Source organism: Bubalus bubalis, chromosome 22, assembly GCF_019923935.1.
Source record: "Bubalus bubalis isolate 160015118507 breed Murrah chromosome 22, NDDB_SH_1, whole genome shotgun sequence".
Taxonomy (NCBI): domain Eukaryota; kingdom Metazoa; phylum Chordata; class Mammalia; order Artiodactyla; family Bovidae; genus Bubalus; species Bubalus bubalis.
The window spans coordinates 59,526,970-59,540,502 of NC_059178.1; the positions used below are offsets into that span (position 1 = coordinate 59,526,970).

The 13,533-nt window shown below is 45.8% G+C and overlaps 1 long non-coding RNA gene across 1 annotated transcript; it reads right to left on the reverse strand.

Moving 5' to 3' along the window:
- Positions 1 to 8,219: 8,219 nt before the first annotated feature.
- LOC112581440 lies at positions 8,220 to 9,826 on the reverse strand. The gene is made up of 2 exons (XR_003106010.3): positions 9,563 to 9,826; positions 8,220 to 9,163 (listed from the first exon to the last, which is right to left on the reverse strand). It is a non-coding gene; the product is annotated as an uncharacterized LOC112581440 (long non-coding RNA).
- Between the last annotated feature and the right edge of the window lie 3,707 nt (positions 9,827 to 13,533).

Here is a 13,533-nt window from a genome sequence, read left to right on the forward strand (position 1 = left end):
ACAAGAGGACCGAGATTATTCAACAGAGAAAGAATGGTCTCTTCAACAAATGGACATCCACATGCAAAGGAATGAATTTGGACCCTACTTTCCACAATATTCAAAAATTAAATCACAGTGAATCAGTGACCTGAATGTGAACCTCTTAGAAGAAAATACAGGATGAATATTCACAGCCTTGGATTTTGTGGTTGATTTAGATGTGGCACAAAAACATGAGCAATAAAAGAAAAACTAGGTAAATTAGACGATTAGAATTAAAAACTTGTACAACAAAAGGACATTATTAAGAAAGTGAAATGAAAACCTAAAGAGAGAAAAAATATTTGCAAATCATATACCTGATAAGGAATTAAAATCCAGAATACATTAAAAAAAAAATTTCTACCTCCAAAACACAGGGATCTTAGAAAGGGAGGAAGAAACAGGCATGTGCCCCAGCCCCTTTGGGAGGCGTGCAGACCAGCGAGTGGATAGCTGATATGGGATCCTCTCTGCTCTTGTTTACTCTTGCTTGGGAAGTAAGAGAAAATGTTCAAATATACAAATGCATCCAGAGTCAGGAAGATGCTGAAGCACATGGGTGCCGGCCCGACCTGACTTCTGCAGTGACGTAAGAGAGCCGAGCACTCCTCGAGGTGGAGGGTCAGCAGTCTCTGTATGTCTGTGGGAGGGGGTGGGTGGCTTAGAATCTTGGGTCCCCCTCGGCTATATGCCTGGGTGAGCACAGGCATGTGCTCACTCATCATGCCCTTGCCAGTTACACCTTTGTGCTCCAGTCATGACAGGGCACTGGTAGCTCTGGGTGGGGTGGGGGGAGAATGCTGCCCTGCCACCCCGCGCCTCCCAGGTCCTGCACCCACACCTGGAGCTCCCCCCACGACCACACCAATGTCTCCTTCCACAGCATCCTCAGTCCCACCCACCCCTCAGGTGTCTTCTCTGGAGACCCTTTCACCCAAGGCTGGGTTAGTGTAACTGGAGAAAACTACGTTCTTTCCTGTTTGGCTCAGTGAAGTGGTCAAAACAAGAAGGAGTAAAATGCCAAGGACGCTTTGACACAGGGGAGAAGGAACCACCTGCAGAAGGGGGTACACCCCTGAGCAGACAGGTGTCCACGTGAAGCATGTTCTAAGGATGCGGCCATATCCTTAAGACCTTGAAAGATAACAAGTGTTTCCGCCAAATAGCTCTTCATCAAGATGTGATAAAAATGACGGGTGGAAATGAACCTTTATGGCTTTGTCTTTTGAGGGGGTCCTATGTCGGCCTCCAGGGGGTGGGGGGCGGCATGTTCTCGGGCCTCCACCCTTCCCTTTCTCTTCCTGCTTGGCTCTGCACTCTGCCCACTCATGCTCTCACATGGGTGGGGAAAGATGCCTTTGAGGAATCTTCAGGCTCTAAAGAGGATGTAGGAGGTTAGTGATTCAGTGAGTTGATTCCTGGGCATACATTGCTCTTTTCTGGGTGTATAACTGGAACATTGTCCTCAAACTCCCAGAGGACAGCTTGTGCTGTCAGGATGGAGAAGCAGGCGTCTAACCAGGACCCCACAAGGGTCATGGCGCATGTGAGTCCGGACACAATGAGGGCCTTTCACACTTCAGGGCAGTCAAAATGTCAAATAATTCTGGAAGCATAATGTGTGGCTTGTTAACCCTGAAGACGTCTTTGCGCTCTTTGTGTGCTGGGGAAGATGAGTGGGAGCTGGGGGCAGTGAGGGGCGTCTGTCCGGAGCGCCCCCTGCCTCGTGTTGGCCCTGCAGCCCCTGGAGCTCGCAGGTACACGGGCCCCGCACAGCGACTCCCAGAGCGAGGGTGCCGGGCCCAGCGTCCTCCAGGGGCCAGACGTGTCCTACCAAGTGCACAGGCACAGACCATGGAGTGTGTGGAAGGAGTTACTGATTAACGACTCTAGCAGTGTTCTCATGATAAATATATAAAACACCCTTCAGGTCAACTAGAAGAAGGAAGCCCTGTGACTCCGCCCCCACAGAAAATGGCCAGAGATCCAAGCAAGTGTTCACAAGAGACAAACTGGAAAGGACAGTGAGTAAATAAAAGTCCAGCCTCTGCTGCTGCTGCTGCTGCTGCTGCTAAGTCGCTTCAGTCCGACTCTGTGCGACCCCAAAGACGGCAGCTCACCAGGCTCCCCCATCCCTGGGATTCTCCAGGCAAGAACACTGGAGTGGGTTGCTGTTTCCTCCTCCAATGCATGAAAGTGAAAAGTGAAAGTGAAGTCGCTCAGTCGTACTAGTTGCCCAAAAAATGTGGAATGAAAACATGGTGACCTGCGCCTCGTGGGCTGTACCGGTGGTGAGGACAGCTCTCCCCAAGGTGGTGGTGTGGCTATTCCTGAAGCTTCGGGAAGCAGGCTTGCAGCTGCGTTGGGGTGGGAGTGCAAGTGGGCCACACTTTCTGGGGTGTGATTCGCGCTCTGGAGGCCGTGCTCCCAGGTCACCCTTGGGTTGTTGCTGTTACTGATCTGAAGTGATGGCACTTGTCTCACTCTAGACTGAAGTTTTCCTTGATATTTTTCATCATGTTTTACTCATTCGCTTCTTGTTAAATGTGTTCAGCCAGACACCAGTACACAATATGTTCCTTACCCGGTTGTCACAATCTCCTTGGGTGGGTTTATGATTTTCTACCTACAACTTTGCTGTTTCAGATCTTAGCTGAGGATAAAGCGAAAGCTTCAGTTTCCTTCCTTTTGTGGCAAAATGTCAGACATATCCTGTGACTTTTGCAGACTTTTTAATGTAGCAATTTCCTGTGACCTAAAGGTAAGCCTCTGGTAAATAGATGGGGAAACAGTGGAAGCAGTGTCAGACTTTATTTTCATGGGCTCCAAAATCACTGCAGATGGTGACTGCAGCCATGAAGTTAAAAGATGCTTACTCCTTGGAAGCAAAGTTATGACCAACCTATATAGCATATTGAAAAGCAGAGACATTACTTGGCCAACAAAGGTCTGTCTACTCAAGGCTATGGTTTTTCCAGTAGTCATGTATGGATGTGAGAGTTGGACTATGAAGAAAGCTGAGCACCAAAGAATTGATGCTTTTGAACTGTGGTGTTGGAGAAGACTCTTGAGAGTCCCTTGGACTGCAAGGAGGTCCAGCCAGTCCATTCTAAAGGAGATCAGCCCTGGGTGTTCTTTGGAAGGAATGATGCTAAAGCTGAAACTCCAGTACTTTGGCCACCTCATGCAAAGAGTTGGCTCTGATGCTGGGAGGGATTGGGGGCAGGAGAAGGGGACGACAGAGGATGAGATGGCTGGATGGCATCAGCGACTCGATGAACGTGAGTTTGAGTGAACTCCGGGAGTTGGTGATGGGCAGGGAAGCCTGGTGTGCTGCGATTCATGGGGTCACAAAGAGTCGGACATGACTGAGCAACTCAACTGAACTGAAAGGTAAGCCTCAAGAATTTTGAATCATAAGTGTTAAAACTAGAGAACACTAGCGATCACTTGCTTTATATTAAAATAAGATGTGGTGTATATATATGCAATGGAATATTAGTCATAAAAAAGAGTGAAAGAACGCCATTTGCAGCAACATGGGTGGGCCTGGTGGCTCAGTGGTAAAGAATCTGTCTGCCAGTGTGGGAAACGTGAGATTCGGGTTTGATCCCTGGGTCAGGAAGATCCCCTGGAAGAAGAAATGGCAACCCACTTCAGTATTCTTGCCTGGACAGAGGATACAACCCATGGGGTTGCAAATAGACACGACTAAAGTGACTTAGTACACGGGCTGAACATGTGTGTCCCTCCCCCAAGTTCATGTGTTGAAAGCTAACCCCCCATGTGATGGTGTTAGGAGGTGAGGCTTTTTGGAGGAGATTCAGTCATGAAGGTGGAGCCCTTGTGGTGGGATTAGTGCCCTTGTTAACGTGGCCCTAGAGCACTCCTCTGCCCTTTCTCTTGCATGAGGACTCAGCAGGAAGGCGGCCATCTACAACTCAGACGAGAGCCTCCCCAGAGCCCAGCCACGCTAGCACCTGACCTCAGGCTCCCAGCCTCGAGCTGTGAGAGAGAGAGATGTCTGCTGTTCATGAGACACGCAGCCTGTGATACTCTGTTACAGCAGCCTAAATGGACTAAGGTATTTAAAAACTAAGAAATCAATATAATTTAAACCTGCACGTGAGTGGGTTTCCAGGCAGACAGTGCTAAACAAATGTTAGTGTGTGTTAAGCCCCCTGCACCATGGGTCGCAGTCGCCCATTTCTCTGAAAGGAGATGCCTAACTGAGGCTGCAGTCTGTGAGAAGTGAACTTCCATGGATGCTGTGAGGGTTGTTTTAATCATATGTCCACAGAAATGATTCTGTGTTACTATTTCTCTTTGAGAGATTTAAATAATATAAACGAAAATGTTGTATAGATACAACAGTTAGCATAGCAAATTATTTTAAGTGACACACCAAGTGTTTTATTTAAATGTCTCTAATTAAATATTAGTCACTAAGTTGTGTCTGACTCTTTGCGACCCCATGGACTGTAGCTTGCCAGGCTTCTCTGTCCGTAGGATTTTCCAGACAAGAATACTGGAGTGGGTTGCCATTTCCTTCTCTGAGGGGTCTTCCCAACCCAGGGATCAAACCGGTGTCTCCTTCACTGCAAGCAGATTCTTTGCCATCTGAGCCACTAGGGAAGCCCATAGATATTAAAATACATTGCAAAACACATATTGGTTAAAAAACTGGTACCCAAAATAAAGTTAAAACTCAACAAGAAGACAAGCAACCCAATTTAAAAATTGGGCAGAGAAGATACGCAGATGACAAGTATAGGAAAAGATGCTCTGAATCATATGTTGCTAGAGAATTGCAAATCACAGCAGCAGTGAGGAACCAGGACACACCTATTAGTGACCAGAATCCAGACACTGGGAGGAAGCAAGGCAACAGGAGCTCCATTCATCATTGGTGGGGATGCAAAATGGTGCAGCCACTTTGGAAGCCGGTTTGGCGGCTTCTCCTCAAACTAAATATAGCCTTATCATGTGATCCAGCAAGCAGACCCCTTGGTATTTACCCAAGGGAATGAAAACTTATGTCCCCAAAGAAATGTGCATGGATGTTTAAAAGCAGCTTTATTCACAGTCGTGAAAACTTGGAAACAAACAAGATGCACTTCAGTAGGTGAATGGATAAATAAACTGTGGTTCATCCAGACTTTGGAATGTTATTCAGCTCAGTAATAAAAAGAAATGAGGTAGCAAGAAAAAAGACATGGAGAAATCTTAAATGCACATTGCTAACAGAAGCCAGAGACCAGACCTCTTCAAGAAAATTAGAGATACCAAGGGAACATTTCATGCAAAGATGGGCTCAATAAAGGACAGAAATGGTATGGACCTAACAGAAGCAGAAGATATTAAGAAAAGGTGGCAAGAATACACAGAAGAACTGTACAAAAAAGATCTTCACAACCCAGATAATCACGATGGTGTGATCACTGACCTAGAGCCAGACATCCTGGAATGTGAAGTCAAGTGGGCCCTAGAAAGCATCACTACGAACAAAGCTAGTGGAGGTGATGGAATTCCAGTTGAGCTATTTCAAATCCTGAAAGATGATGCTGTGAAAGTGCTGCACTCAATATGCCAGCAAATTTGGAAAACTCAGCAGTGGCCGCAGGACTGGAAAAGGTCAGTTTTCATTCCAATCCCAAAGAAAGGCAATGCCAACGAATGCTCAAACTACCTCACAATTGCACTCATCTTGCATGCTAGCAAAGTAATGCTCAAAATTCTCCAAGCCAGGCTTCAGCAATACGTGAACTGTGAATGTCCAGATGTTCAAGCTGGTTTTAGAAAAGGCATAGGAACCAGAGATCAAATTGCCAACATCCGCTGGATCATTGAAAAAGCAAGAGAATTCCAGAAAAACATCTATTTCTGCTTTATTGACTATGCCAAAGCCTTTGTGTGGATCGCAATAAACTGGAAAATTCTGAAAGAGATGGGAATACCAGACCACCTGACCTGCCTCGAGAAACCTAAATGCAGGTCAGGAAGCAACAGTTAGAACTGGACATGGAACACGAGACTGGTTCCAAATAGGAAAAGGAGTATATCAAGGCTGTATATTGTCACTCTGCTTATTTAACTTATATGCAGAGTACATCATGAGAAATGCTGGGCTGGAAGAAGCACAAGCTGGAATCAAGATTGCTGGGAGAAATATCAATAACCTCAGATATGCAGATGACACCACCCTTATGGCAGAAAGTGAAGAGGAACTAAAAAGCCTCTTGATGAAAGTGAAAGTGGAGAGTGAAAAAGTTGGCTTAAAGCTCAACATTTAGAAAATTACGATCATGGCATCTGGTCCTATCACTTCATGGGAAATAGATGGGGAAACAGTGGAAACAGTGTCAGACTTTATTTTCTTGGGCTCCAAAATCACTGCAGATGGTGACTGCAGCCATGAAATTAAAAGACGCTTACTCCTTGGAAGGAAAGTTATGACCAATCTAGATAGCATATTAAAAAGCAGAGACATTACTTGGCCAACAAAGGTCTGTCTAGTCAAGGCTATGGTTTTTTCCTGTGGTCATGTATGGATGTGAGAGTTGGACTGTGAAGAAGGCTGAGTGCCGAAGAATTGATGCTTTAGTACTGTGGTGCTAGAGAAGACTCTTGAGAGTCCCTTGGACTGCAAGGAGATCCAACCAGTCCATCCTAAAGGAGATCAGTCCTGGGTGTTCATTGGAAGGACTGATGCTGAAGCTGAAACTCCAATACTTTGGCCACCTCCTGCGAACAGCTGACTCATTGGAAAAGACCCTGATGCTGGGAGGGATTGGGGGTAGGAGGAGAAGGGGACGACAGAGGATGAGATGGTTGAATGGCATCACCAACTCAATGGACATGAGTTTGGGCAAACTCCGGGAGTTGGTGATGGATGGGGAGGCCTGGCGTGCTGCGATTCATGGGGTTACAAAGAGTTGGACACTACTGAGTGACTGAACTGAACAGAAGCCAATCCGAAACAGGACACATGCTGTATGGTTCTATGTGACATTTTGGGAAAGGTGACAGACAGTAAAAGATCATGACTGCCAGAGATTCGGGGGTAGGGAGAGAAGGGTGATCACGGAGAACACCAAGAGATTCAAAAGCAGGGAAACTGTCCTATGATATTACAATGGTGGACTCATTACAAGCATGTGTCAAAACCCACAGAACTGTACAAAAATGGGCCTTAAAGTATGAAATTTGGCTAATAGTACTGTGTCAGTATCGGTTCATTAATTCCAACAGGTAACACTAATGGAAAGTGTTAATAGGAAAAACTGTATACTGGGGCAAGGGCACGGGAGCTCCCTGTATCAGCTGCTCAATTTTTCTGAAAATGTAAAACTGTAAAAAAACAAAAACAAAAAACCTACTGATTAGAAGAAACCCTCAGACTCGTTGCTTAATGAGTACTGGTATCGTAAGTGGCCAGTATGTGCCAATGTGCTTCACGCTGGAGGTCGGGCCTGGATCCTAGATGGCCGGGTTGTCGCGGCTCCGCGTGCAGTGCTGGCAGCCTGATAGGCCACCAGGTGGCGCGCCTCCTCAACTCTGTCTCCCGCATTTTCTCCATTTGGTTCTCTTCCTTCTCTCCAAGTGCACACAGTTCTCCTCGATGTACTGACCTGGGGACAGAGCCAGGCACGGGAGCTCAGGCGCCCGGGGCAGCGCTCGGCAGCCTTGGGATGCTGAAGGTGACCCGCCCCTCCGTCCCTGCAGCTCCTGCGTGATGAGTCTCTAGACCCTGCGGCTCACCGCTGAGACCCCGCCTCGCCACAGCCCTGCAGCCCGAGGGGTGCGCTCACACCCAGCCCACCCCGGTGCTGGTCCCGTCTCAGAGGCCCTGCCTTCCCCTTCAAATCTCCCCACCTGGATGGAGAACGGATTCAAACATCTAAAATCTAGTGGGGGAGACAGCCCAGACAGTATCGAGGTGACGGGTGCAGGCAGGGCTGGGGGACACGCTGAATCCGGCAGAGGGAAGGCAACTGGAGGGCCCAGAACATGGATGGACGCCTAGGTCCCCTCACCACAAGGTGGGGATCCAGGCTCGGGCTGGGGGAGGTCTTTAAGAGAATTAGAAAGAATCGCAATGGACAGTGTGCATTCTCCTTGGGAAAGAGGAAAAGGCTGGTCCACAGAATTATGTTAAAATGAAAACTTGAATTTCTCAAAAGACAAACCAAATAGGCCACAGAATGGAAAGACATTTATCCATATAATATTAGTGTTCAGGATACAGTTACTATAGATTTCATAGTAAAAAATATAAACCTAATGTTTAAAATTGGCAAAAATATGAATAGGCAAATCAGTGAAGAGGAAAAACAAATGAAAAGTTCAACCTCACTAGAAATTAAAAAACTCAAATAAGACCCCACAGGTTGACAAAAATTAAGAAGTCTGGCCGTACCAGATGGTGATCAGGGTATTTTCACCCACTGCTGGTAAGAATGTAAATTATTGCCATCACGTTGGAAAATCATTTTAAATCTCAGTAACTCCACTCCTACAACCCAGCATATTAATATATACACATGTATAAGGGTGTTCAGAGCCATATTATTTGTAATAACAACAAAAATATATGCAGAGATAGCCTACATTTTACCAACTGCAGAAGAGATAAGAAAATTATAATATGGTCACACAGCGGAACTGTTTACAGTGTGAAAATGAACAAGGTATGTATCTTGCCACAATACAGGAGAAAAAAGCTGTGGAAAGATCACACACAGAGAGGCACAGGCCGGGGGCTGGCTGTCTAGGACTCAGGGCAAATGGGGTAGGGTGCTCCTGGTCTCCCCAGAGAGGGGCGGGTCACTGAGTGTGCTAGTGAATCACCAGCCCATTTTCATTTTGCTTACAGCCCAGAGGAACGCTCACACCTGTGGTCACTGGCCACCCCACCTCCTGGCTCCTGGAGGTGTTTTCTGCAATCATGCTCAGGCAACTCTCCCTGAAGAAACAGTCTGATGGTTTATGGCTGAAGCACAGTGCAGTCACAGAGTTAATACTGCTCAGGACCTCAGTTCAGCCTTCTTGTTTGGTCTGAGAGCCAGAAAGGCAAGGCAATCTTCCTGGGCTCACGCAGCCTGATAACCTCTTGTTTTCTGTCAGCACTCTGAGGACTCTGGGAGGAAAGCACTGGAAGTTCTTTCTTAGGCAATCGTTTGGCCTTCTGCAGTGACGCCACTCCACTCCATCCCAGCTGCCGCTCACCCACCCATGTCCCCAGCGAGCCACGCTTCCCATATTATCCAAGACACCAGCCTGCCACACACCACTTGCTTCCCTACTTGAGTGGTGCTTGAATACTGTCACTCCTTCACATCAGCTGCTTGTGTTTTCTGCAATCATGCTCTTGGCAGCAGTTTGGTTTACCAAACCCCCATCCCCTCACCTTATGAGCTGCAGCATGCCAGTTCTGAAGTGACCCTGGGAGTTGATGGACAGGGAAGCCTGGCGTGCTGCAGTTCACGGGGTCACAAAGAGGTGGACATGACTTAGCGACTGAACAACATCCACTCACCCCAGTCAGCTTCCTGCTTGTCCTCACACTGTCTCATCTGTGTGGGCCTGTGCTCATTTTCTTGGGTTATTGAGTGTTTCTTGAGAAATTCATGAGATGAGGCGGATAGGTGTTACTGCAGTTCTAGCTTATAGCTAGTAACCATTTTATTTATTTACTTATTATAAGCTGTTATATGGGCTTCCCCAGTGGCTCAGCAGTGAAGAATTTGCCCGCAATGCAGGGGAAGCAGGAAATGCAGCTTTGATCCCTGGGTTAGGAAGATCTCCTAGAAGATATGCAACCCACTCCAGTAATCTTGCATGGAGAATCCCATGGACACAGATGTCTGGTGGGCTACTGGTCTGTGTGGTTGCAAAGAGTCGAACACAACTTAGCAACTGAACAAATTATTATTTCTGTTATCATATTATTTCAATTTTCTTAGATGCCAAACCATGTACCCAGTAACCATTTATCTACTTATCATGTTATTATTACTACTTCAAATTTCTTAGGTGCCAAACTAAGTCCATTTGCTTCTCAAAGTACTCCAGGCAGTTTGTTTCAGGTGGATTTCAGAGTCAAGTTCAATTTGTTGGGTAGTCTGAAAGAAAGAAAAAAAAAATGGATAAAACAAATACGGCACAATATTGACTCTTGAATCTAGGTGTCAGTGTATGTGTCCATTTGGCTCTTCTTTCAGCTTTTTTGGTATTCCCTAGAATTGTTTCGGAGAAGGCAATGGCGCCCCACTCCAGTACTCTTGCTTGGAAAAATCCCATGGACGGAGCAGCCTGGTAGGCTGCAGTCCATGGGGTCGTGAAGAGTCGTACACGACTGCGCGACTTCACTTCCACTTTTCGCTTTCATGCATTGGAGAAGGAAGTGGCAACCCACTCCAGTGTTCTTGCCTGGAGAATCCCAGGGACGGGGGAGCCTGGTGGGCTTCCGTCTATGGGGTCGCACAGAGTCGGACACGACTGAAGCGACTTAGCAGCAGTAGCAGCAGAATTGTTTAATTGCTAAGTCATGTCTTACTCTTTTGTGACCCCATGGACTGTAGTCTGCCAGGCTCCTCTGTCCTTGGGATTTCCCAGGCAAGAATACTAAGGTGGGTTGCATTTCCTTTTCCAGGGGATCTTCCTGACCCAGGGATCAAACCCACATCTCCTGCATTGACAGGTGGATTCTTTATCACTGAGCCACCTGGGAAACCCCAGGTGTCTGTTGTGGGAGGCCATTCTCAGGATCTTTCATGGTGCTGGTCTTGTTTTCTAGCTGTGCCTATGTGGTGATTCTGGGGAGCGTATGTTTTACACTCTTGTTTTAATACTTGATACAGTTATCAACTTAAAAATGAAAAGACCAGTTCTCCATTGAACTGAGACATCCAAGTGGATGAGTCTATAAAACCAATCTATATACAGCCTACCAAGGCTGAATCATGAATAAACAGAAAATTTGGAGAAAATGACAAGTAACAAAATTCAAACAGTAATCAAAAATCTTCCATCAAAAAAAGGCCGGCACTAGATGGTTTCACTGGTGAATTCTACCAAACATTTAAAGAAGAATTAACGCCAATCCTTCTCAAATTCACTGAAAAAACTGAAGAGCCGAACACTCCAGTTCATTTTATGAGGCCAGGATTATCCTGAAAGTGAAGCCAGATAAGAACATTAAAGAAAACTATCAGCCAATACCCCTGATGAACACAGATACAAGCATTTTCAACAAAATACTAGCAAACTGGGACTTTCCTGGTGGTGCGGTGGCTAAGACTCTGTGCTCCCAAAGCAGGGGGCTGGGTTTAATCCCTGGTGAGGGAACTAGATCCCACATGCTGCAACTAAGAATCCTGAGTGCCACAACTAAGACCCAGCACAGTCAAATAAATGTTTAAAAAAAAATACTAGCAAACTGATTTCAACAGCACAGTAAAAGGATCATATAACCATGATCATGCAGAATTTATCCCTGGAAAGCAATGAAAAGCAATAAATGGGATCTACCACGTTAACAAAATGAAAGGCAGAAATTGTATGTTCAGTAGATGTAGAAAAAGCATTTGACAAAATTCAACATCTTTCATGATAAAAGTTCTCAACAAATTGAGTACAGAAAGAATGTGACAAAAAGAAAGTTAAACATCATACTTATGGTGAGATGTTCAAAGCTTTCCCACTGCGACCAGGAATCAGACAGGGTGCCCACTCTCACCGCTTCCATTCAGCACTGTGCTAGAAAGACCTGGCCAGTGCAATTAGACAAGAAAAAGAAATAACAGGCATCTGAATGAGAAGGGAAGAAGTAAAGATTGTCTCTGCAGATGATAAGATCTCAAATATGGTACGTACAGATATGCACGTGTGGTGAGAGCAGCATCCAACAAGGGGCACAGTGACAGGGACACTGCTCTTTCATGAATAAGTAACTAATTGTAAGTAATCATCTCTACTTCTCTACGTGGGCTAAGAATCTGGTTTGATTTTCTATTTACCTTTTATAACTACATAAGATTTTATTAGTTCAGGTGCTTTACTTTGATTTTCTAAGTTTTTTTCCATTATCCTAATTTCCTCATCTATTTGTCTTGGTATAAATATAAAACGCTTCAAATCCTTTTTGGAACAAGAGAGTATACATTCACAAACACATCATTACCCAAATTGATTTACAAAAGGCCAAGGATTCTTATCATCTACCTCCAACCTATTTTCTCACCCTTCCATAGAACTCCAGTCATAATATTCATATGGAAGAACTGTTATATTTTGGCTAACCTTGTGTGCATTTTTGCTTGGATGCAGCTAGGAGCGGAGGATTAACAGAAAAGCAGATTTGGTTTGGGTCTTGGATTTGCCTAAGACTAAATGGCAACCCACTCCAGTGTTCTTGCCTGGAAAATCCCAAGGACAGCAGAGCCTGGTGCGCTGCTGTCTGTGGGGTCGCACAGAGTCGGACACGACTGAAGTGACTTAGCAGCAGCAGCATGTGGCCCCATAGATGGGGAAACAGTGGAAACAGTGTCAGGCTTTATTTTTTTGGGCTCCAAAATCACTGCAGATGGTGACTGCAGCCATGAAGTTAAAAGATGCTTACTCCTTGGAAGAAAAGTAATGACCAACCTAGATAGCATATTGAAAAGCAGAGACATTACTTTGCCAACAAAGGTCAGTCTAGTCAAGGCTATGGTTTTTCCAGTGGTCATGTATGGATGTGAGAGTTGGACTGTGAAGAAAGCTGAGCGCTGAAGAATTGATGCTTTTGAACTGTGGTTTTGGAGAAGACTCTTGAGCGTGCCGTGGACTGAAAGGAGATCCAACCAGTCCATTCTGAAGGAGATCAGCCCTGGGATTTCTTTGGAAGGAATGATGCTAAAGCTGAAACTCCAGTACTTTGGCCACCTCATGCGAAGAGATGACTCATTGGAAAAAGAGTCTGATACTGGGAGGGATTGGGGGCAGGAGGAGAAGGGACGACGACAGAGGATGAGATGGCTGGATGGCATCACTGACTCGATGGACGTGAGTCTGAGTGAACTCCGAGAGTTGGTGATGGGCAGGGAGGCCTGGTGTGCTGCAATTCATGGGGTAGCAAAGAGTCGGACACGACTGAGCGACTGAACTGAACTGAATGTGGCCCCAGGCTTCCCTGGTGGTGCAGTGGTAAAGAATCTGCCTGCCAATGCAGGAGACACAAGAGATGCTGGTTTGATCCTTGGGTTGGGAAGATCCCCTGGAGGAGGAAATGGCAATCCATTCTAGTATTCTTGCCTGAAAAATTCCATGGACAGAGGCGACTAGAGTCCATGGGGTTACAAAGAGTTGGACATGACTGAGTACACACAAGTTAGCTAAAAAAGTTTATGTGGCCTTAGGCAAATTACTTAACTCCTCTGAATCTCATCTGTTAAAATACCTTGAAGGCATGTTATAAAGATTAGAAGTATTTTACTTAAGGCAGTAAAACATACTTTTGTTTAGTTG